We start from the raw sequence: 25,491 nt of genomic DNA on the forward strand, positions 1-25,491 counted from the left end.
AAGAAGATACAAATAGATTCCCAGAAATGCTAGGGAACCAAGAGTCTTAGGAGAAGGAGGAATTTGAGGAAATTGACTAAATGAAAGTGCTGGAGAAATTAATGGGATGGAAAGATAATAAATCATCATTGGAAAAAGATGGGGCCATTCAATCTGTCGAGCCTATACCACTATTCATAGAACAGAGAACATAGAACAAAACAGCGCAGAACAGGCCCTTTGGCCCTCGATGTTGTGCCGACGTGTGAACTAATCTAAGTCCATTACCCTACACTATCCATCATCATCCATATGCTTATCCAAGGACTGTTTAAATTCTCCTAATGTGGCTGAGTTAACTATATTGGCAGGTAGGGCATTCTATGCCCTTATCACTCTCTGTGTAAAGAACCTGCCTCTGACATGTGTCTTAAATCTATTACCCCTCAATTTGGAGCTATGCCTCCTCGTACAAACAGATATCATGCTAGGAAAAAGACTCTTACTGTCCACCCTATCTAATCCTCTGATCATCTTTTATGTCTCTACCAAATCCTCTCTTAGCCTTCTTCTCTCCAATGAGAATAGACCCAAGTCCCTCATCCTTTCCTCATAAGACCTTTGCTCCAGACCAGGAAACATTCTGGTACGTCTCCTCTGCACATTTTCCAATACTTCCACATCTTTCCTGTAATGGGGTGTCCAGAACTGCACACAATATTCTAAGTGAGGCTGCACTAACATTTTGTACACTTACAGCATGACATCACAGCCCTGGAACTCAATCCCTCTAGCAAAGAAACCTAACACACCATATGCCTTCTTAACAGCACTATCAACCTGGGTGGCAACTTTCAGGGATCTATATAAGTGAACACCAAGATCTCTCTGCACATCCACACTACCAAGCATCTTTCCATTGACCCAGTATTCTGCCACCTGTTATTCTACCCAAAGTGAATCACCTCACATTCCATTTGCCATCTTTCAGCCCAATTCTGCAGTTTATCCAAGTCTCCCTGCAACCTGTACCATTCTTCCACACTGTCCACCACTCCACCAACTTTAGTATCATCTGCAAACTTACTAATCCATCCACCTATGCCTGCGTCCAAGTCATTTATAAAAATGACAAACAGCAATGGTCCCAAAACAGATCCTTGTGGCACACAACTCATAACCGGACTCCAGTCTGAATATTTTCCATTAACCACCACTCGTTGCCTTCTTACAGAAAGCCAGTTTCTAATCCAAACTGCTAAATCACCTTCAATCCCATGCCTCCACATTTTTTTCAATAGCATACCATGTGAAACCTTATCAAAGGCTTTGCTAAAGTCCATGTACACCACGTCAACTGCCTTACCCTCATTCACATGCTTGGTCACCCTCTCAAAAAACTCAATGAGGTTTGTGAGACATGACCTGCCTTTGACGAATCCATGTTGACTATTTCCAATCAAATTCCATATGCTCATAGCTGATCAAGTACTTCAATGTCTTCAATTCCCCATTCCCATAACCCTGAATGCCATCAGTAATCTGAAATCTATCAATCTCTACATTAAACATACTCAAAGACTTCCCAGTCATGGACAACATCTCACCTGCACCTACCCTGTCTATCCCTTTAAGTATTTTGTAGGTTTCAATGAGATCACCACCCATTCTTTGAAACTCTCAAGAATACATACCAGGTTTGCCCAATCTCTGTCCACAGGACAATCATGCTATCCTGGGAACAAGCTTGTTGAATCTTCATTGAACTCACTCAATGGCAATAATATATTTCCTGAGATAAGGAGTCCAAAACTGCACACAATATTGCAGGTGTAGTCTAACCACGTTTCTATGCAATTTGAAAGGGAAACACAGACAGTGTAGGTGCACTGATAAACATAAAGTACTGCAGCTGGGGGCGTGCAAACAAATATGATTGGATAATATAGACATGTATTAGTTAAAATATGATTGGATAAAATAGTCATGTTTATTCATATGAACATAATTGGAGAGTATAGACATGTGTACTAATGTGAAATGTGAACAATGCAAAAAATTGAATAGAGATGGGAGTGGTTAAAGTGCAACACTTTGATTGGAAATTATAACTTGTAGAAATAGCTAACTGGAAGCTTATTATCTGTACAATTGCTATTAAACTTTTGTGCTGACTTGTATACCATTTTCTTAATGTGCACACCTCCTATGTATGCATAATAAACTTTTAAACAGAGAACCCTGAGTCTCATTTGGTCTAAGAGGAAAAAGGGTTAAGCTCACCTTTACAAATTGAAAAAGACTTTACTACTCCTGTACTCAAATTCTCTTGTGAATAAATTTAATATTCCTAATAGCTTTCTGCATCTGCATGTTAGCCTTCACACCCAATTTAGATTAGAATAGATTTCCTACAATGTAGAAACAGGCCATTTGGCCCAACAAAGTCCATACTGACCCATTCCCCTCCCCTTTTTGCCCCTGACTAATGCACCTAACACTATGGGCAATTTAGCATGACCAATTCACCTGACCTGCACATCTTCGGACTGTGGGAGGAAACCAGAGCACCCAGAGGAAACCCACGCACACACAGGGAGAATATGCAAACTCCACACAGTCACCCAAGGCAGGAATCGAAGCCGGGTCCCTGGCACTGTGAGGCAGTAGTGCTTACCACTGAGCCACTGTGCCACATGATTTATGGACAGGGATACCTAGGTCCATTTGTCCACTTTCCAATCTCTTATCATTTAAGAAATGCTCTGCACATCTGTTTCTCCTATCAAAGGAGAGTCACTCACATCTTTCCACATTATATTCCATCTGACATGTTCTTGCCCATTCACTATGTCTGTCCAACCCTCTTGGGGCCACTTTATATCGTCCTCACAACACACATTCCCACTTAGCTTTGTATCATATCCAAATTGGGAAATAATACATTTGGTCCCCACTTCCAAATCATTGATGCGTATTGTGAACAGCAGGGTTCCAAGCCCTCTCCTTTCTGTACCCACTAGTCAGTTTAGAAAGTTTGACCGAGTTGGGAATAGATGGTAGATGCTATTTAATACTGATAGGTGTGAAGTTATCCATTTCAGTAAGAAAATCAGAATGGTAGAGAATTATTTATATAGTGTTGGATTAGGAAATATTAATGCACAAATATACTTGGTTGTCCTTATACACCTTGAAAGCAAGCATGAAGGTGCATTAAGCATCCAGGAAAGCATTGGTCTTCAGTGCAAGCACGGGGTGGCATGGTGGCTCAGTGGTTAGCACTGCTGCCTCAAAGTGCCACTGACCTGGGTTCGATTCCAGCCTTGGGTAACTGTCTGTGTGGAATTTGCACACTTTCCCCATGAGTGTGTGGGTTTCCTCCCACAACCCAAAGATGTCCAGGATGGTGAATTGGCCATGCTAAATTGCCCATAGTGTTCAGGGATGTGTAGTTAGGTGCTTTAGTCAGGGGTAAATATAGGGTAGGGGGCAGATTACTCTTTGGTTTGAATCTGTTGGGTCCACACTGTAGGGATTCTATGATTCAAGACAATTTGAGTTTAGTAGCACAGATGTCTTGATACAACTATACAGGGCCTTGGTGAGACCCCATCTCAAGTACTGTGTGTTGTTTTGGTCTCCTTACCTAAGAAAGGATAGACTTGCTACAGAGGGAGTCTAGTAAATGCTCACCAAACTATATCTTGGTATAGCAAGGTGGTGATTTGAGGCAATATTGGATTAGCCAGATCTGTAATCATGGGAAGAAGTAAGAAAGGCGATTGCTTTGAAACATATATAATTCTTGTAGGAATGGACAGATTGGATACAAGAACGCTGTTTCATTTAATACTGTGGGGAGGAAGATAACTAGAACGTAGGGTCAACGTATGAGGTAGGTCATTTTGGACTCGGATGAGGAGAAGTATCTAAACTGAGAGGGTAGGGAACCTGTAGAATTCTCTACAATGTAAGGCTATACTGATGGCCCACAATACCTCATAGATGCCCTGACTTGAGTTGCTAGATCTGTTCAAAGTCTAGCACCTTAGCACAGGGCGAAACAACATGATGGAAGGTTTTCTCAATCTGATGATAGATCTTTGTCTCCACAAGGACTGTATAGTATTACTGTTATTGATAATATCATGGACAGATGTATCTGCTGCAGGCAGATTAATGATGAGTACGGGAGTATGGCATATAGCACATTGTGGGCGGCACGGTGGCACAGTTGTTAGCACTGCTGCCTCACAGCGCCGGAGACCCGGGTTCAACTCCCGCCTCAGGCGACTGACTGTGTGGAGTTTGCACATTCTCCCCGTGTCTGTGTGGGTTTCCTCCGGGTGCTCCGGTTTCCTCCCACAGTCCAAAGATGTGCAGGTCAGGTGAATTGGCCATGCTAAATTGCCCGTAGTGTTAGGTAAGGGGTAAATGTAGGGGTATGGGTGGGTTGCGCTTCGGCGGGTCGGTGTGGACTTGTTGGGCCGAAGGGCCTGTTTCCACACTGTAATGTAATCTAATCTAATAATCTAATCAAAAAATGAATCAAGGGGACAAATAGAGGCTAATGTCAATAATCTTATAGATATGACCACAAGAATATCAAAGCATTCAGGGGAATATTTTTGAAAAAGACAGACAGAAAGGAAATATGGTGGAATAGTAATATTAGTAAAAGATGGAATAACATTAGCAACAAATGATCTTACTTTGTAAGATGTAGAATCCATAAGGATGGAAGAAAGAAATAACAATGGGAATAAGATATTGGTAGGAGTAGTCTAGTAACCATAGGTAACTTGAATCTTCCTGGAGATTTAGAAAGTGAGATTGGCAGATGTAGCCATGAATGAGAATTGGTAGATCATTCAGAAAAGATTTCTCGTGGCTGATTAGCCACTAACCAAGTGGTTAAGGAGAATGAGAAGTTGAAGGAAAATGGCTTGGGAGGAAGATTACACTGAAGAAATAGATGGGGCTGAAAGTTGATAAATTCCCTGGACATGATAGTCTCCATCCCAGAGTATTGGAAGGGGTAGTTATAGAGATAGTCAACACATTTGTGATTAGTTGCTAAAGTTCTATGGATTATGGAACGCTTCCTGTGAATTGGAAGGTAGCAAACATCACATCCCCTATTTAAGAAAGATGTGAGAGAAAAAACATAAAACTACAGGCCTATCAGCCTTACATCAGGAGTAGGAAACATGCTGGAATCTGTAATATGAGGTGGAATGAATGTATTTGGTCGATAATGATCTGACTGGGCATAGTTGGCACAAAATTGTAAATGTGAAAGCATGTTTGTAAACAATTGTTGGAGTTTTTAAAGGGAGTAGGAGTAAATTAATTATTCTCAAATTGGCAGATCAGGTTGTTGGGATTCAGTAATATGTAATGATATAGGTGTAATAAATGCTCTCAAAGTGAAAGATTCTATACAAAACAATGACAATTACATTATTCTGGTTGAGAGGGAGAAATTTGGGTTGGGAATAGCTGTGATAATTTTAAATAAAGGTAATTGCAAAACAAATATGGGCAGAGCTAGCCAGATTGTGCCAATTTGGGGTTTGGTAACCAAAGACAGTTGAGGAATAATGACAGACGTTTAATAGTCCACATCTCTGAACAAAGAAATCTCCCAGCGAAGAAAGAAAGATTTTAGAAAGGGGATAAGCAAATCTTGGTTAATCAGGACACTAAAGGATAGCATCAAATTGAAAGAAAAAAATACAATATGGCCAAAATTAGTTGTAAGTCACAGGACTGAAAACGTTTTCAAGAGCAACAAAAGGTGACCAAAATAAACGGAGAAAATACACCTTGAGGTATTCCTGCAAGTATTATTAAGGCAGCAAGGTCTTCTTTAAATATATAGAAAGGAAGTGAGAGAGATCAAAGAGAATGCGGGCCCTGTAGAGAATGAAGTTGGAGAAAATATAATGGGAAACTCAGAAATGGCAAAGAAGTTGAATAAATACATTTCATCACTCTCCATGGTAGAAGACACTAACATCATTCCAAAAATACTAAATAATCATTAATGCTCTTTGGAGGATTGGTACAGTCTTGATGGAATGAATGGCCTCTGTCTGCACTGTATGGATTCTATTATTCAGCCTCTGATGCTCTAGAGAAAACAATCCACGTTTATCCAAACTCTCCTCACAGCTAATACATACCAATTCAGGCAACTCACTGGTAAACTGGTGGAGAGAAATCAGATCAGCCCATCATGAGGGACCTTGGCAAGTACTTTAGTAAAGTCCATGTGGACAACATCCACTGCCCTATCCTCAATTATCTTCTTCATTATCTTCAAGAACTCCCTCTGCATAAAGCTGTGCAGACTACCACTAGTAAGTCTATTCTTCTCCAAATGCAAGTAAATCCTATCCTTAAGAATCATCTCCAGTGATTTCTCTACCACTGATGTAAGGCTCATTGGCCTATAATTTCCTGGATTATCTTTATTCCTCTTCTTAAACAAAGGAAGAACAATGACTATCCTACAGTCTTCTGACACCTCACCTGTGGCTAAAGATGATATAAAGATCTCTGTCAAGGCCTCAGCAATCTCCTCCTTTGGTTTTCTGGAATAGGTATCAGCAGGTTCTGGGGACTTAGCTACCTTAATGGTTTTCAACACACCTAACATCTCCTCCTTCTTAATAGCAACATGCCCTAGGATATCAATGCACATGCTCCCTGATCTTACCACCATCATGTCTTACTTATGAGTGAATACTGACATGAAGTATTTGTTAAGGATGTCACCCAATTTCCAGGGTCCAGGCATGAATTCTCCTTTTTGTCCTTGAGTGGACCAATTTTTTCCATAGTTACCTTCTTGCTCCTAATATATGTATAAAACCCCTTGGGATTCTCCACAATCTTACTTGCCAAGGACTTTTTTATAGTTCTAGCCCTCCTAATTGCTTGTTTAAGTTCTTTTCTTTGATGGTTTGATTTCAATCAAATTAAAGGAAGTAGCTACAGAGACAGTGGGTGCACTGGTTATAATCTTCCAGGAATTGTTAAGTTCTGGAAAAGTCCCAGAGCATTGGAAAACTGCCAATGTGATATCTGTATTCAAGAAGGAAAAGTGATTTTAAAAAGGTAACAATAGCTTAATGTCTGTCTTTGGGAAAAATGCTAGAGTCAATTATAAGAGCTGTAATAGTTTTTTTTCTACTCGTGAAATGTAGGCATCGCTGGCTGGACAACACTTATTTCCCATCTGTAGTTGCTGTTCAGAAGATGGTAGTGAACAGCTTCAGTCCAAATTGGGTTGGTTGACCCACAATGCCACTCGGGAGGGAAATCCAGGATTTTGACCCAGCGACAGTGAAGGAACGGCAATACATTTCCGAGTCAGGATGGTGGAGTGGCTTAGAGAGGAATTTGCAGACAGTGGTGTTCCCATTTATCTGCTGCTGTTGTCCATTTCAATGGAAGTGGTCGTGGGTTTGAAAGGTGCTGTCTGAGGATCTTTGGTAAATGTTTGCATTACATCTTGTAGCTAGTACACACTGCTGCTACTGAGGGTCATGGTGGAGGGAATGAATGCTTCTGGATGTAGTGCCAATGAAGGGGGCTGCTTTGTCCTGGATGATGTCAAGCTTCTTGAGTGTTGATGGAGTTGCACTCATTCAGGCAAGTGGGGAATATTCCATCACACTCCTGACTTGTGCCTAAGATGGTGGACAGACTTTGGGGAGTCAGAAGGTCAGTTACTCATTGCAATATTCCTAGTCTCTGAGCTATTCTTGTAGCCACTGGATTTATGTCATGAGTCCAGTTGAGTTTCTGGTCAATGGCAACTCCAAGGTTGTTTATAATGGGGAAGTCACTGAAGGCAACACCATTGAATGTCAAGAAATTAGCTTGTCTCTTATTGGCAATGGTCATAAGCTTTCATTTGTTTTGCATGAATGTTACTTGCCACTTGTCAGCCCAAGCCTGGATATTGTCCAGATCTTGTTACTGTTGAACATGGACTGCTACAGTATCTGAGGAGTTGGGAATGTGGCTGAACATTGTGCAATCATTCTGACCTTATAATCAAGGGAAGGTTATTAATAAAGCAACTGAAGATAGTTGGGCCAGGACACTACCCTGAGGAACTCCTGCACAGATGTCCTGAAACTGAAATTACTGACCTCCAACAACCACGACCATTGTTCTATATGCCAAGTCTGACTCCAAAAGTGGAGAATTTGCCTCCTGATATCCATTGATTCCAGTTTTGCTGGGGCTCCTTGATGCCACACTTGGTCGAATGCAGCTTTGATGCCAAGGGCTGTCACACTCACCTCACTTCTGGTATTCAGCTTTTTTGTCCATGTTTAAATCAAGGCTGTAATGAGATCAGGAGCTGAGCGGCACTGGCAGACCCTAACCTGGAGATGACTGAGCAAGCTATCAACTTGATGACAACTTCCATACTTTACCGATGATTGAGAGTAGATCGATAATTGGCTGGGTTGGATTTGTCCTGCTTTTTTGTGTATCTGGGAAATTTAGCACAGTGTCAGAGAGATGCCAATAATGTAACTGCTGGATGCATTTGGCTCGGGATTTGGAAGTTCTGGAGTACAAGACTTTAGTACTATTGTTGGAATGTTGTCAGGGCCCAAAGCCTTTGCTATGTCCAGTATCTCCAACAGTCTCTTGATATCACTTAGTAGAGTATTCAGAAATAGATAATATAATCAAGTAGAGTCAGAGGCTTCATGAACTTGAAATCATGCTTGATAATTAGCATTCGATGCAACACATTATAATTTTCGGAAGGTGTTTGATTAGGTACCGCATGTATGGCAACTTGGTAAGAGAAGGACACAGTGTTGTGTGAAATATATGGGTATGAACAAAGAATTGGCTAACTAATAGAAGACAAAGATTTAGGATAAGAAGGACATTTTCAGGATAGCAACAGTAACTTGTACAGTATCACAGGGATCAGCGCTGAGGCCTCAATTATTTACATTACATAGTTGAGACTTAGTTGAGAAACTGAATGTACTGGATAAAATCAAGAGAAAATGCAGAAAACTGCAAAACAAAGAGACTTGGGGGTATTTGTACATTAAACACAGAAAGCTGCAACACAGGTGCAGCAGGTAATCAGGAAGGCAAATGGAATGTTGGTCCTTATTTCAAGAGGGTTGGAGTATGAGAGGAGGGAAGATGCTGGTGAGACCATTTCTGGAGCACTGCAAACAGTTTTGGTCTCTTTATTTATGGCAAACAACATTTCAGTGGGGGCTGTTCAAAAAAGGTTCACTCAGTGCCTGGGTTGGAGGGATAATCTTCTGAGCAAAGTTAAACAGATTGGAACACTACTCAACAGAGTTTAGAAGAATGAGGTATGACCTCATTGAAACTTTATGCTCCTCTGTTCTTCTGCCAAATTACGCAACTTCTGCCCACTAGATTGACCTGTCTATCTCCTTCTAAAGATTGTTTGTATCATTCTCATTTAAGGGGCTTAAACAGAGTGAATGAGAGAATATTTTCCCTCGTGGGAGAGTCCAGTACCAGAGAGCATAATCTCAGAATAAAAGGCCACCAGTTTAAGACCCAGATGAGGAGGAATTTCTTCTCTCAGAGGCTTGAGTGTCTTTGGATCTCCTTGACATGAACATCAGTGGGGAGAGAATCCTTGTGTATATTCAGGGCTGAGAGATAGATAGATTCTTGATCAGTAGGAGAATCAAGGGTTATGGTGAAAGGGCAGGAAAATGGGCATGAGGAATGTCACATCAGCCATGATCCTATTGAATGATAAAGCAGGCTCAAGCGGCTGATTGGCCTCCTCCTGCTCTGATTTGTTTATGTCTTATGGTCTTACTATAGCCAAGTTTGCAGATGACAAAAATAGTGGGAAGGCAAGGAGTGAGAATGATACAAAGAATCTTTAGGAGGCGATAGACAGGTCAACCAAATGAGCAGAAGTTATGTAATTTGGCAGGAAGAACAGAGGAGCATAATATTATTTAAGTGGAAAAAGACTACAGAAAGCTACAGCACAGAGGGATTTGTGGGTCCTTATGTATAAATCACAAAAAGCTCACCTGCAAAATTTAGCTGGTATTCAGGAAGGCAAATGAATGCTAGCCTTTATTTCAAAAAGAGTGGAGTATAAAAATAGTGGCTAAATCTATGCAAGGCACTGTTTAGACCACATGTGAAATATTGTGAACAGTTTTGGTAGTCTCATCCATGAAAGAGGGTGAGGACCAGTTCTGCCAATTGAATGAGTGCATTGATGGAAGGGTACGGGTTGGGTCAGCAGAAGAGGAGAGACAGAAGGCTTGGAGGCCTTCGCCATGGACGTGTATAGGGACTGGACACCCATGCTGAAGATGAGGCGTTGGGAGCCACAGAAACAAAAGTCATGGAGGAGCTGGAGGGTATGGTGGTGTCCTCTACACTGTTAAAGCCAGGCCCCAGCTCATGGACACCTCCTCCTAGTGCCCCCTCAACCATGACCTCACCTTCCGTCACCAAACCATCATAACCTAGACCACCGACAACTTCATCGCCTCAGGGGATCTCTCATCCACAGCCTCTAATCTCATAGTCCCAGAACCCCAAACCGCTTGGTGCTACCTCTTATCCAAAATCCACAAACCTAACTGCCCCGGCTGACCAATTGTCTCCACCTGCTCCTATCTCCTCATATCTCAACATCATCCTGTTCCAATTGGTCCAGGAACTCCCCATATACATTCAGGACACTAGCTATGCTCTCCACCTCCTCCATGACTTTCATTTCCCTGGTCCCCAACCTGGGGGTAATTGTACCATTTAATTTATCTTATATCTCACATGAATAGGATTTTCAAAATAACTTGTTTTCCACACACTCTACCAATAATTCATTAGTGGTAAATGAAACCTTCCAAGTGATAGCAACTAACCAATTCAAAAAATCAAATTTTACAATAAGGCAAAACATAAATGCACGTCAAAATGGAAATGCAAGGATTTACCATTCGGTTTAATCAAATCTTTCTGTACAGCCATTACAGCCAAAAATACTAAGCTGGAACTCTTTCATAAGTTATTCTTTTAAAAAGACTACCTTATAGCAGCAAGCAAGAATCAATTAATGCTTTGTGCCATAAACAGCTGGGAGTCCAAAGCACAAGGTGCAAAGTTTGTTTTGAAAAGGAAAGTTTAGGTTAAGCCCTGCGAGTTCTGTAATAAATCACAGTCTAGGCTCATGCCATTCCAATCGAATTGTTCTCCTGAGTGTTTAGGGTAATAAATATATCATATGGTAATGTCCTCAAGCTAGAGGCGTTATCCATGAGATACTAAAGAAAGACCTCATTAGTCAGAAAGAGTTTGTAGTTTTTTTAACACTCTTCATCACCTCTCAATATGTTTTGAATAGAATGATTTGATGCTGGATTACTCAGTACATCCATCCCTAAAACAAAAGTTGGTAATTTTACCTTTTATGCATTCTCTAAACAGCTAGGAAATGTGAGCTGTATTTTTCTTGATAAAACAGGATAAAAGTATGCTATGACTTAAATTTACAGTTCCTTTTTCTTTTAACACCAAAGTTCATTTAAAAGAGTGAAATAAATGAGTAGATTGTCTGCTTTTAGCTGCTAGTCAAGTTATAAATTTTAACCAAAGCACCTGGAGAACTTTGTGTCCCCTTCAAATAATGCCATGGAATCTTTAATATCCAACTGTACCACTGTTTAAAATCCCAACCAAAAAAGAGCATCTCTGACAATGCAGCAATTCCTTAGTATTACATTCCAGCATCAGTCAAGACTCTGCACTGAAGTATTTGCAATTTGCCGTCATCACCAAGCAACAGTTGAGTAATTCCATGCCTGAACAGAGTTTGCAAAACTGTGAGGCTGTCACAAGCTAAATCTGGTTATTGCAATTTAAAATCTCTATGATCACACGAGGGTGTAAACAACAACAAAAAATCCTATTTGACCAAAGTTACGCTTAATGGTTTCAAATCCTTGATGGTTTCAAATCCTTTCCTCAGTTTTTTAAAGTTGCATGTATTAGGTTAGAAAATGACAAATTGTGCCATTTTAGGAAATCATAATTCATTAGAACTTAAACTGACAGAAGTATAGTTGTAGGAGAAAGTGAGGTCTGCAGAAGCTGGAGATCAGAGCTGAAAATGTGTTGCTGGAAAAGCGCAGCAGGTCAGGTAGCTTCCAGGGAACAGGAGAATCGACGTTTCGGGCATAAGCCCTTCTTCAGGAAGTATAGTTGTAACCTATCTGAACTCTAACTTGTCAAGTCATGTTTATTGCTTAAACTTGGTACAAAATAATTCAAATTGTTTTTCAATTTAGGCTTGTTAGAAAGAGTTCACCCCTTTACAGGGCATTGCACTGGGAAGCAGTAACATAAAAATAAAACCAGTAATCATCTGTCTGCTGCTAGAAAGACTACAGCATTGAGACTCAGCAACCTCCAATCTGAAGGGCTCCAGGCACAATACACATTGCTGCACTGGATACTTCCAAAATGGGCAAAGTACAAGCAATCTCATTGGTCAGAACAACTGACAAGATCAAATCCTATCATCCCTTCCTACATTTTCTTCAAACTTTCACCTGTCAGACACAATTGGCTGTAAGATCATAAGATCATTAGGCAGATGAGCAGAGTAAGATGATTCAGCCCATCAAGCCTGCTCCATCATGCAAGAGATCAAGACTAATCTGATCATTCTCAACTCCATTTTCCTGCCTCTTCCACATAACATAGAAATATAGAAATGAGGAGCAGGAGAAGGCCATTCAGCTGTGTGAATCTGCTTTGTTATTCAACATAACATCATGAGACCTTAAAATATAGGAGCAGAATAAGGTCATTCAGCCCATTGAATCTGCTCTGCCAATTGATCATGGTTGATATGTTTCTCAACCCCATTCTCCTGCTTTCTCCTTATCACGTTTGATCTCCTTACCAGTCAATAATCTGTCTCTGCCTTAAATACACTCAATGACTTGGGCCTCTACAGCCCTCTGCAGCAATGAGTTCCACAGATTCACCACCTTCTGGCTGAAGTGCTTCCTCCTCATCTCAGTTCTGAAGTGTTATCCCTTCACATTTAGGCTGTATTGTTGGGTCCCAGTATCTCCTACTCCTATTCCACGTCCACTCTATCCAGGCCTCTCAGTATTCTGTAAGTTTCAATCAGATTCCTCCTCATCCTTCTAGACTCCATTAAGTACAGACCCAGAGTCCTCAACCACTCCTCATATAACAAGCCCTTCATTCCCGAGATCACTTTTCTGAACCCCCTCCAAGGCCAGCACATCCTTCCAGAAACACAGGGTCCAAAACTGCTCACAATATTCCAAATGCTATCTGACCAGAGACTTACAGAGCCTCAGGAGTCCATCTCTGCTCTTGCATTCTAGCCCTCTTGAAATGAATGCTAACATTGCATTTGCCTTCCTCACTGTTGACTGACTCTGCAATTAACCTTAAGAAAATGCTGATCTAGGACTGTTAAGTCCCTTTGAGCTTTAGATTTCTGACGCGTTTTCCAATTCAGATTGTGGGGACAGTCTACACATCTATTCTTCCCACCAAAGTACATAACTTTATACTTTCGCACATTGTATTCCATCTGCCACTTCTTTGCCCAGCTTCCAAGCTTGTCCTTCTGCAGCCTCCCCACCTCCTTAACACTGCCTGTCCCTCCACAGGTAGAACATAGAATGTAGAACATTAAAGTGCAGTATAGGCCCTTTGGCCCTCGATAGTGCGCCGACCTGTGGAGCCAATCTGAAACCTACCTATCCTACACCATACCATTCTGTCCTATATCTATCACCCTTCAATTTAAAGCTGTGTCCTCTCATGCTAATTATCACCATAGGCGGAAAAAGGCTCTAACTGTGCACCCTGTCTAACCCTCTGATTGTCTTATATGTGTCAATTAAGTCACTTTATTGCTGCAACAGCACAGCAGGTCAGGCAGCATCCAGGGAACAGGAGATTCGACGTTTCGGGCACAGGCCCTTCTTCAGGAATGAGCAGAGAGTGTTCAGCAGGAGAAGATAAAAGGTAGGGAGGAGGGACTTGGAGGAGGGGCGTTGGAAATGTGATAGGTGGAAAGAGGTCAAGGTGAGGGTGATAGGTCGGAGTAGGATGGAGGCGGAGAGGTCAAGAAGAAGACTGCAGGTCAGGAAGGCGGTGCCGGGCTGGAGGGATTCGGCTGAGACAAGGTGGGGGGAGGGGGAATGAAGAAACTGGTGAAGTCCAAGTTCATCCCCTGTGGTTGGAGGGTTCCCAGTCGGAAGATAAGACGCTCCTCCTCCGACCGTCGCGTTGTTGTGGTTTGGCGGTGGATGAGTCCAATGACCTGCATATCCTCGGTGGAGTGGGAGGAGGAGTTGAAATGCTGTGCTACAGGGTGGTTGGGTTGGTTCGTCCGGGTGGCCCAGAGGTGCTCTCTGAATCGCTCCGCAAGTAGGCGGCCTGTCTCCCCAATATAGAAGAGGCCACACCGGCTGCAGCGGATGCAGTAGATGATGTGGGTGGAGGTGCAGGTGAATCTGTGGCGGATATGGAAGTTTCCTTTGGGGCCTTGGAGAGAAGTGAGGGGGGAGGTGTGGGCGCAAGTGTTGCACCTCCTGCGGTTGCAAGGGAAGGTGCCGGGTGTGGAGGTTGGGTCGGTGGAGGGTGTGGATCTGACAAGGGAGTCACGGAGGGAGTGGTCTCTACGGAAAGCTGATAGGGGAGGGGAGGGAAATATATCCTTGGTGCTGGGGTCTGTTTGGAGGTGGCGGAAGTGACGGCGGATGATGCGTAGTGTAGTGGATGAACTGTTCAACCTCTTCGTGGGAGGTTTACACCTCCTCCCATCCTGCCCCCTGTAAAAACGCCATCCCATTCTCCCAATTCCTTCGTCTCCGCCGCATCTGCTCCCAGGAGGACCAGTTCAAAATACGTAGGACTACACCTCCTCCCATCCTGCCCCCTGTAAAAACGCCATCCCATTCTCCCAATTCCTTCGTCTCCGCCGCATCTGCTCCCAGGAGGACCAGTTCAAAATACGTACACTACACTAACACCTTCCACCCCGACCTCAAATTCACCTGGACAGTCTCGGACTCCTCCCTCCCCTTCCTAGACCTTTCTGTTTCTATCTCAGGCGACCGAATCAACACGGACATCTACTACAAACCAACCGACTCCCACAGCTACCTGGACTACACCTCCTCCCATCCTGCCCCCTGTAAAAACGCCATCCCATTCTCCCAATTCCTTCGTCTCCGCCGCATCTGCTCCCAGGAGGACCAGTTCAAAATACGTACAACACAGATGGCCTCCTTCTTCAAGGACCGCAATTTCCCCCCCGACGTGGTCGACAGTGCCCTCCACCGCATCTCCTCCACTTCCCGCTCCTCCGCCCTTGAGCCCCGCCCCTCCAACCGCCACCAGGACAGAACCACACTGGTCCTCACCTACCACCCCACCAATCTCCATGTACAGCGCATCATCCGCCGTCACTTCCGCCACCTCCAAACAGACCCCAGCACCAAGGATATATTTCCCTCCCCTCCCCTATCAGCTTTCCGTAGAGACCACTCCCTCCGCGACTCCCTTGTCAGATCCACACCCCCCACCGACTCAACCTCCACTCCCGGCACCTTCCCTTGCAACCGCAGGAGGTGCAACACTTGCGCCCACACCTCCCCCCTCACTTCTCTCCAAGGCCCCAAAGGAAACTTCCATATCCGCCACAGATTCACCTGCACCTCCACCCACATCATCTACTGCATCCGCTGCAGCCGGTGTGGCCTCCTCTATATTGGGGAGACAGGCCGCCTACTTGCGGAGCGATTCAGAGAGCACCTCTGGGCCACCCGGACGAACCAACCCAACCACCCTGTAGCACAGCATTTCAACTCCCCCTCCCACTCCACCGAGGATATGCAGGTCATTGGACTCATCCACCGCCAAACCACAACAACCCGACGGTCGGAGGAGGAGCGTCTTATCTTCCGACTGGGAACCCTCCAACCACAGGGGATGAACTTGGACTTCACCAGTTTCTTCATCCCCCCTCCCCCCACCTTGTATCAGCCGAATCCCTCCAGCCCGGCACCGCCTTCCTGACCTGCAGTCTTCTTCTTGACCTCTCCGCCTCCATCCTACTCCGACCTATCACCCTCACCTTGACCTCTTTCCACCTATCACATTTCCAACGTCCCTCCTCCAAGTCCCTCCTCCCTACCTTTTATCTTCTCCTGCTGAACACTCTCTGCTCATTCCTGAAGAAGGGCCTGTGCCCGAAACGTTGAATCTCCTGTTCCCTGGATGCTGCCTGACCTGCTGTGCTGTTCCAGCAATAAAGTTTCAACTTTGATCTCCAGCATCTGCAGACCTCACTTTCTCCTCAATTAAGTCACTTCTCAACCTTCTCCCTTCCCTCCATACCAGCAATATCCTTGTAAATCTTCTCTGTACCTTTCCAAAGCCTCTACGTCCTTCCTATAATGCGGTGACCAGAACTGTATGCAATCCTCCAAATGAGGACACACCAGTGTTTTCTACAGCTGCAACATGACCCCATGGCTCTGAAACCCAGTCCCTCTACCAATAAAAACTAACACACCGTATGCCTTCTTAACAACCCAACCAACCTGGGTGGCAACTTTCAGGGAGCTATGTACATGGATACTGAAATCTGTCTGCTCATCTACACTACCAAGAATTGTACCATTAGCCCAGTACTTTTTATTCCTGTTGCTCCTTCCAAAGTCAATCACCTCACACTTTTCGCATTAAATTCTATTTGCCACCTCTCAGTCCAGCTCTGTGGCATATCCACATCCCTCTGTAACCTACAACATCCTTCGGCACTATCCACAACTCCACTGACCTTCGTGTCATCTGTAAATTTACTAACCCATCATTCTACACCCTCATCCAGGACATTTATAAAAATGACAAACAGCAGTGGCCCCAAAACAGATCCTTGTGATACACCACTAGTAACTGAACTCCAGGAAGAACATTTCCCATCAACCACCATGCTCTGTCTTCTTTCAATTAGTCAATTTCTGATCCAAACTGCTGCTAACCCACCCTCAATCCTATGCCTCCATATTTTGTGCAATAGCCTACCCTGGGGAACCTTATCGAACGCCTTACTAAAATCCATATACACCACATCAGCTGCTTTATCCTCATTGACCTGTTTGGTCACCATCGCAAAGAACTCAATAAGGTTTGAGAGGCATGACTTACCCTTCACAAAACTATGGTGACTATCCCTAATCAACTTATTCCTCTCTAGATGATTATAAATCCTATCTCTAATAACCTTTTCCAATACTTTACCCACAACCAAAGTAAGGCTCACTGGTCTATGACTACCAGAATTGTCTCTACTCCCCTTCTTGAACAAGGGAACAACATTTGCTATCCTCCAGTCTTCTGGCATTATTCCTGTAGATGATGACGACATAAAAATCAAAGCCAAAGGCTCTGCAATCTCCTCCCTGGCTTCCCAGAGAATCCTAGGATAAATCCCATCCAGAGGACTTATGTATTTTCACACTATCCAGAATTGCTAACACATCCTCCTTGTGAACCTCAACCCTGTCTAGTAGCCCGTATCTCAGTATTCTCCTCGACAACAGTGTCTTCTTCCAGTGTGAATATTGACGAAAAATATTCATTTAGTGCTTCCTCTATCTCCACGCACAACTTCCCACTACTATCCTTGATTGGCCCTAACCTTTCTCTAGTCCCTCTTTTATTCCTGACATACCTATAGAAAGCTTTAGGGTTTCCCTTGATCCTATCTGCCAATGACTTCTCATGTCCCCTCCTGGCTCTTCTTAATTCTGCCTTTAGGTCTTTCCAGGCTAATTTGTAATTCTCAAGCAACCTGTCTTTGTGTCATCTACAAACTTAGCAACAATGCCCTCAGTTCCTTCATTCGGATCATTAATGTATAATGTGAATAGTTATGGTCGCAATACTAACCACTCTAGAACTCCACTAGTCACTGGCTGTCATTCAGAAAAAATCCCCTTTATCCCTACTCTCTGCTTTCTGCCAGTCAGCCAGCCCACTATCCAAGTCAGTACCTTGCCCCCAACACCATGAGTTCTTATCTTATTTTGCAACCTCCTGTGTGGCACCTTATTAAAAGGCTTCTGGAAATTCAAGTAGTTCACGTCCTTTCTATAATGTGCTCATTACCTCCTGAAAAGATTTTTACAGAATTCTCCCCTTGATGAACTCATGTTGACTCAGTCCTATTTTACCACTCATTTCCATATACTCCACAAACTCACCCTTAATAATGGACTCTAAAATCTTACCAATGACTGAGATTGGGCTAACCAGCCTATAATTTCCTATTTTCTGGCTCTATCCTATCTTAAACAGGAGTGTTACATTTGCCATTTTCCAGTTCTCTGGGACTTCCTGACTCCAGTGATTCCTGAACAATCACCACCAATGCCTTCACAATTTGCTGACTATCTCCTTCAGAACTCTGCTGGTTTTTAAAGGCTTCCCAGTCCTCTAGCTTCCTACTAATCTTCGCTATATTGTAGTTCTTTTTGTGCTTATCCTATACCCAACTTCCCTTGTCCACGATGGTTACTTCCTCCTCTGCTTGGTGTGTTTCTTCGTGCTTGAGAAGAATTTCTGCTGTGCTTCCGGAATTACCCGCAGAAACTTCTGCCTTTGCTGCTCCACACTCTTCCCTGCTTGACTCCCTTCCAATCGACTCTGTCCAGTGCCATCCTCATTTCCTTTTTATACAATTACTCAACTGTTATACTGTTACATCTGATTCCAGCTTCTCCCTCTCAAACTGCAGGGTGAATTCTATCATTTTATTGTCACTGCCTCCTAGGGGTTTCTTCACCTTAAGCTCTTTAATCTTGTCTGCCTCATTGGAATGTATGGAGAAAGTGAGGACTGCAGATGCTGGAGACCAGAGTTGAAAAATGTGGTGCTGGAAAAACACAGCAGGCCAGGCCGCATCCGAGGAGCAGGAGATTCGACGTTTCGGGCATAAGCCCTTCTTCATTGGAATGTAACCAAATCCAGAATTGCCTGTTCCCTCGTGAGCTGTACCACTATCTGCTCCAAAACACCTTTTTTTGGGATCCGCTTTCAACCTAATTTGCCCAGTCCACCTATATATTTAAGGTTCCCCAGAATTATTATGCTAGTTTCTTTCTTACATGCCTTTTCTATCTCCAGATTCATTTTCTGCCCGGCCTCCTGACTACTTCTCAGAGGTCTGTACATAACTCCCATCAGAGTCTTCTTTCCTTTACAGTTCCAGAAATCTACCCACACAGGTTCTATGCATTCCAACTCTGTATCGTTTCTTGCCATCAATTTGATTTTTTTTTGCTAACAAGGCAACACCCCCAACCCCCAGCCCATCTTGCTGTCCTTTCAATAGGATGCATATCTTTGGATATTTAGTTTCCAACCCTGATCCCCTTGCAGTCACATCTCTGTGATGCCCACAACATTGTACCCACCAATTTCAATTTGTAGTACAAGCTCATTTAGCTTTTTACATATACTGTGAACATTTAAATACAATACCCTCAGTCTTGCATTAACCATTCCCCCACTTTTCATAGTTAACCCCTTATCTACTGTTTTGAAGCTAGATTCTTCATCTTTTCCACAAACAGTGTCTTATTATTTGTTCTGGAAACTTTAATAACCTCTCCTGAGCTCTTCTCCCTCATTTAACTGGTTTAAAGTCCTTGTGACCACCCTATTTAGCATATAATAATCATGGCTGATCCTCTATTGCAACATTGTATTTCTGATTACTCTCCTCTTGATTCCTGAAAATTGTTCTTTCTCTTTCTTGAATATACCCAGGAACCCTGCTTTCCCAGCTTTCAGCGTGGCAAATTTCACAGATTGACCACTCTCTAAAAGAAATTTTTCCTCATCTCAGTCCTTAGCGGCCTAACCTATATCCTGAGACTGTGATCCCTGGTTCTAACTCCCAGTCAGAGGAAATATCCTTCCAAATTTGTCAAGTCCTGTTTGAATTTATAAATTCAATTAGATCCCCTTTAGTTCTTCTAAACACTAGTAAATACCAGTTGAATGAATCATAGGACAATCCTGCTATCCTCAGTATCAGCCTAGTGATCCTCGCTGCACTCCCTTTCTTAGGCAGAGAGATCGAAACTGTACATAAGACCACAAATGCAGTATCAACAAGGCCCTGTATAACTGCAGTAAGACATCATTATTTCTGAACTCAAATTCTGTTGTAATGAAGCCCAGAATGATCTTCTAATTGCTTTCCAAATTTGCTTTCATTGACTGATGTACAAGGACACCCAAACCCTGTCATTCATCCACATTTCACAATGTATCACCATTGAAATAATATTTTGCCTTAAGATTTTCACACAGAAGTGTATAAGTTCACATTTTTCTATTTCATCTTGCATGTACCATCTATTTGCACAAATGGTCAACTTGCTTGGATTGCCATGAAGTCTCACTGCATCCTCCTCACAAATTGCTATCTGACCTATTTTTGTGTCTTCAACAAACCTGAAAATATTGCATTTGGTCCCTTCATCGAAGTCATTTACATATATCATGAATAGTTGGGGTCTAAGAACTGATTTCTACTGTATCCCACCAGCCACCATCAGTCACCTGGAAATAGATCCATTTATTCCTATTCTCTGCTTCCTTGGCCAAGTCTTAATCCACATTAGTAAATTGTCCCCAATCTCACTTGTCTTAATTTTGCCCACTCCCCTCATGTGGGACTTTACAAAAGCCTTTATGAAATCCAAATCTACTAGATCCACTGGCTCTCCCTTATTTATTCTGCTCATTGCTCTAGTGAATTGTCAGCCTTTAACACCATTAAGTTCCACAGCACTACTTTCTTGCTAGTTCTGATCTCCTTCAATTCTGCTCTCTCACTAAATCTTTCATTTCGTAACATTTCTGGAAAGTTATTTGTGCCCCCTTTTGAGAAGATGGAATCAAAGTATGTGTTCAATTATTCTGCCATTTATTTGTTCTCAATTACAATCTCCCGAGTTTCTGTCTGTATTTGAAAAGATTCACCATGAATGTTCAAAGTTCTACTGGTCTGCTGAAGTTTTGTGGGAAACTGGAAGGACTTCTGTGAAATTTTGATTTCTTGAACAGGACTGAGAAAACAGCCTAATGCACTGCACCAGGAGAAGTGATCGCTTGATAACTTTTCACATGTTGAATCTAATAAGTGTCAGACTTCCAAAATGTGGAATTTTGTGTAACTCAGTACACAATATCTGTGCCAAAGGGCTCAATGGGAAGCTTAGAAAATCAAGTTTCCCCAGGGAGCTTAGATGTAAGGGTAAAATGTAAGCAAAAGATAACTCCCAGACTGCAAACAAATATCACAGTATGCCACAGAGTGTATTGAAATGACACTAATGGCTCAGTGAACTGCAAAGCATGAAAATTGCACAGTTGAAAAAGGTGACATATTCAGGTCTGTCATAAAGATATTTTCAGACACATGTTGCAACATTAAAAGGCCAGCGTAGTTTATTTTGATGGGATAAAATGAAGAATTGCAGATGCTGGAAATCTGAAACAAAAATCAGAAATTGCTGGAGAAACTCAGCAAGTCTGGCTGCATCTCTGGAAAGAAAGTAGAGTCAGCCTTTCCATTCAAGGGATTGTTCTAGTGAAGGATCACTGGACTTCAAATATCAAGTCTACTTTCTCTCCACAGGTGCTGCCAGACTTACTGAGTTTCTCCAGAAATTTCTGTTTTTATTTTGATGGGAATTAGCTCACACTACCTTGTTTGCAGAAATTCATCAAAGATCTTCAGACAGCACCATCCAAACCCACGACCTTCCATCCAGAAGGACAAGGGCAGCACCTTTGATCTCCCCTCCAAGCAATTCACCATCTTGACTTGGAAATACATTGCTGAGTCAAAATCTTGGAATTCCCTCCCAGATCACATTGCTGGTCTACCTGCAGCATGTGGACTGCAAGTGATTCAAGAAGGCAGTTCACCACCACCTCCTCAAGGGCAACAAGAGACAGGTAATAAATGCTGGTCAGTCAGCGATGCCCATATCCCATTAATGACTGAATAAAATAAAACTCTTGGAGCATAACAATCTCCTAATGATCCTAATTGGAGGTTTGTGTCTTTCAATCACTCAATCTGAAGGCACTCCAATTGAGGCCAAAATGAATCATTAACTAGCCAGTCAACTCCAGCCCACACCTGCCCCTTTGGAGCAACTATTGCCATATTTTACTGAGGCTGGTGCAGCAGTTCAGTAAACTTCACAGCTCAAGCTGCTCACTTCAGCAACCAAAATCGAGCTCAAGGTTTACAATCAGCCCAAAATGTTATCTCTGTTGATCTCGACTGATACTGCTTGATCAACTGAGAATTTCCAACTTTTTCTGTTTCTAAATCTGATTTCCAGCATCTGCTGTATTTTATGGAGTCTGACCATAACATAAGGAAATTCTTAAGGAATTTCTTTCACTCTTCAATGGTAAACACTCCATTTTCTATTTTGAAAACTCAGTGAAAGGTGCTCAAGCTCTTTTTAAAAAAAGTTTTAATTTCAGTGGTTTATTAGATTATTTTTACTTTAAAGCATCTGGTTCAACAATAGTTATGAGTTACAAGATTGTTTATTCTTGAAAGGTTTTCTCTAATCCACTCACTATATACATGGTTGGATGTTTTTTTAACAATAGAGTCAGAGAGTCATACTGCATGGAATCAGACCCTTTGGCCCAACTCATCCATACCAACCAGGTTTCCCAAATTAAACTAGTTCCACTTGCCTGCATTTGGCACATATCCCTCTAAACCTTTACTATCCATGTACCTGCATCTTCTGGTGTTGTTCTGAAACACCCGATCATCCGATGCAACTTTTTTTTAAGAGTACCACCTAATGGATAGTCCTGTCTTAGTATGACATTACAGTAAATGAGAGGCATACAATTTACATTGTTCATAAGAAATGTATGGTACGTTTGCATATAACAATGCCATATAAACTATATAATATGATGCATTTGTATTTTATAATATTTCCAGGTTCATAAAATAGCACTATTTATAAACTATTATAAATAAATAAACTATTGCATACTAGCTTTGATTGGTGAGTCTCTGGTTTGTATTCAATACTAGCTGCATGTTTGAGAGTCTTCTCAAATTATTGAATAATCCAATAAGACGGAGCTAACTTGCATTTTGATAACACTTTTCATGACCTTAGAATACTCCAAAGAGCTACACAGCAAATGACGTGCTTTTGAAATATAGCCATTACTTTAATGTAGAGAGGTGCAGTTGCCAAATTGTGCATCACATGATTCCATAAATTGCTATAAACTAAATGAACAAATAAACTATTTGAACACACATTGGTTGAATAATGAATGTTGGTGACAGAAGTGCTATAGGATTTTTTACAACCATTTGAGAAATAAGACGGATAATCCATTAAACATCACATCCAGATAAGCAGAAATGGTGTGTGTATATATATATATATATGTTGAGAAGGCAGTTTTGGTTGATGATAGTTATGTTGGTTCTTTTCTAGAACAACCTAAAACTAATTCTAATGTTTTGCTTCACCCTCTTCCCCCCTCCCAAATTTACTTATTAATGCTTCGGATATTTATCCATCTTGCCCTTCAGAGTCACAACACCCTCTGTAACAATCATTCCCTGTGGTGAAATATTCCATGCTCATACCATCCTCTGATTGATTGAGTTTTTTTTCAAAACCTTTGTTTTCTCATGCTCTTATTGACAACTTAAAATTGATGGCCCCTTGGCAATGACTCTCTTCCCAGAAGAGGCTGTCATGTCTTTTCATTCTAAAATCCTTCAGCATTGAAAATTCTCTCCCGGCCTTCCCTGTTGCAGTCAAAATAATCACATTGTTATGATTACACTGATATTATTGCTGCATGAGTCAGATCCCAGACTAAAATCTGGCTTGATAGAACATATTTTGCTTTGTTCTATTTTGGTTTGGTTTTAACAATGCTGTGGAGTTTGTGTTAACAATAAAACATGTTTATTAAGAAAATAGCAAAAATAATATAGATTAATCCAAACTATCTACCTACAACGCAAATTCAAAGATATTTAAATACACAATCGAGTTTTAATCCCAAAATTCCCCTTTATAAATTGAAAAGAAAGAAGTGCACTTTGTGTAGTACTCAAACCAGATTTCTGGTACAGTATCTAGAAACACCCCTGTATAGTATTCAAAAATACCACTTTTACTATACTCAAACCAGAGTTCCTGTCACTAACACCTCAATATATTTAGTATGCTTGTGATTTTAACCTCTCAATTGAAACTGCTGATAGATTCTTCCTAGAGCTATTCATGCACCTAAACTTAAACATACTCAGTTTCAAGTAATCTCTTGGGTCTTATCCCAACAATTCAAATCTGAAACGATCCTTAACCCTTTATTTTAAGGTGAACTAGTTTCACTATGTCCTTCTCTTCTTAGGGGCACTGAACCATTAGAGCAATTGAAGAAGTTCACAGGACTGCTCAAAACCAAACAGACTCCACCACCAAGGATATATTTCCCTCCCCTCCCCTATCAGCGTTCCGGAAAGACCACTCTCTCTGCGACTCCCTCGTCAGGTCCACACCCCCCACCAACCCAACTTCCACTCCCGGCACCTTCCCCTGCAACCGCAAGAAATGCAAAACTTGCGCCCACACCTCCCCCCTCACTTCTCTCCAAGGCCCCAAGGGATCCTTCCATATCCATCACAAATTCACCTGCACCTCTGCACACATCATTTACTGCATCCGTGCTCCCGATGTGGCCTCCTCTACATTGGGGAGACAGGCCGCCAACTTGCCGAACGTTTCAGAGAACACCTCTGGGACACCCAGACCAACCAACCCAACCACCCTGTGGCTGAACACTTTAACTTCCCCTCCCACTCCGCCAAGGACATGCAGGTCCTTGGCCTCCTCCATCGCCAGACCATGGCAACACGACGCCTGGAGGAAGAGCGCCTCATCTTCCGCCTAGGAACCCTCCAACCACAAGGGATGAATGCAGATTTCTCCAGCTTCCTCATTTCCCTTCCCCCCACCTTATCTCTGTCCCAACCCTCGGACTCAGCACCGCCTTCTTGACCTGCAATCTTCTTCCAGATCTCTCCGCTCCCACCCCCTCTCCGGCCTATCACCCTCACCTTAACCTCCTTCCACCTATCGCATTCCCAACGCCCCTCCCCCAAGTCCCTCCTCCCTACCTTTTATCTTAGCCTGCTTGGCACACCCTCCTCATTCCTGCAGAAGGGCTTATGCCCGAAACGTCGATTCTCCTACTCCTTGGATGCTGCCTGACGTGCTGCACTTTTCCAGCAACACATTTTTCAGCTCTGATCTCCAGCATCTGCAGTCCTCACTTTCGCCT

This window comes from Chiloscyllium plagiosum, unplaced genomic scaffold (assembly GCF_037043375.1).
Source record: "Chiloscyllium plagiosum isolate Xiang-an unplaced genomic scaffold, Cpla_swu_hap1 HiC_scaffold_1, whole genome shotgun sequence".
Taxonomy (NCBI): domain Eukaryota; kingdom Metazoa; phylum Chordata; class Chondrichthyes; order Orectolobiformes; family Hemiscylliidae; genus Chiloscyllium; species Chiloscyllium plagiosum.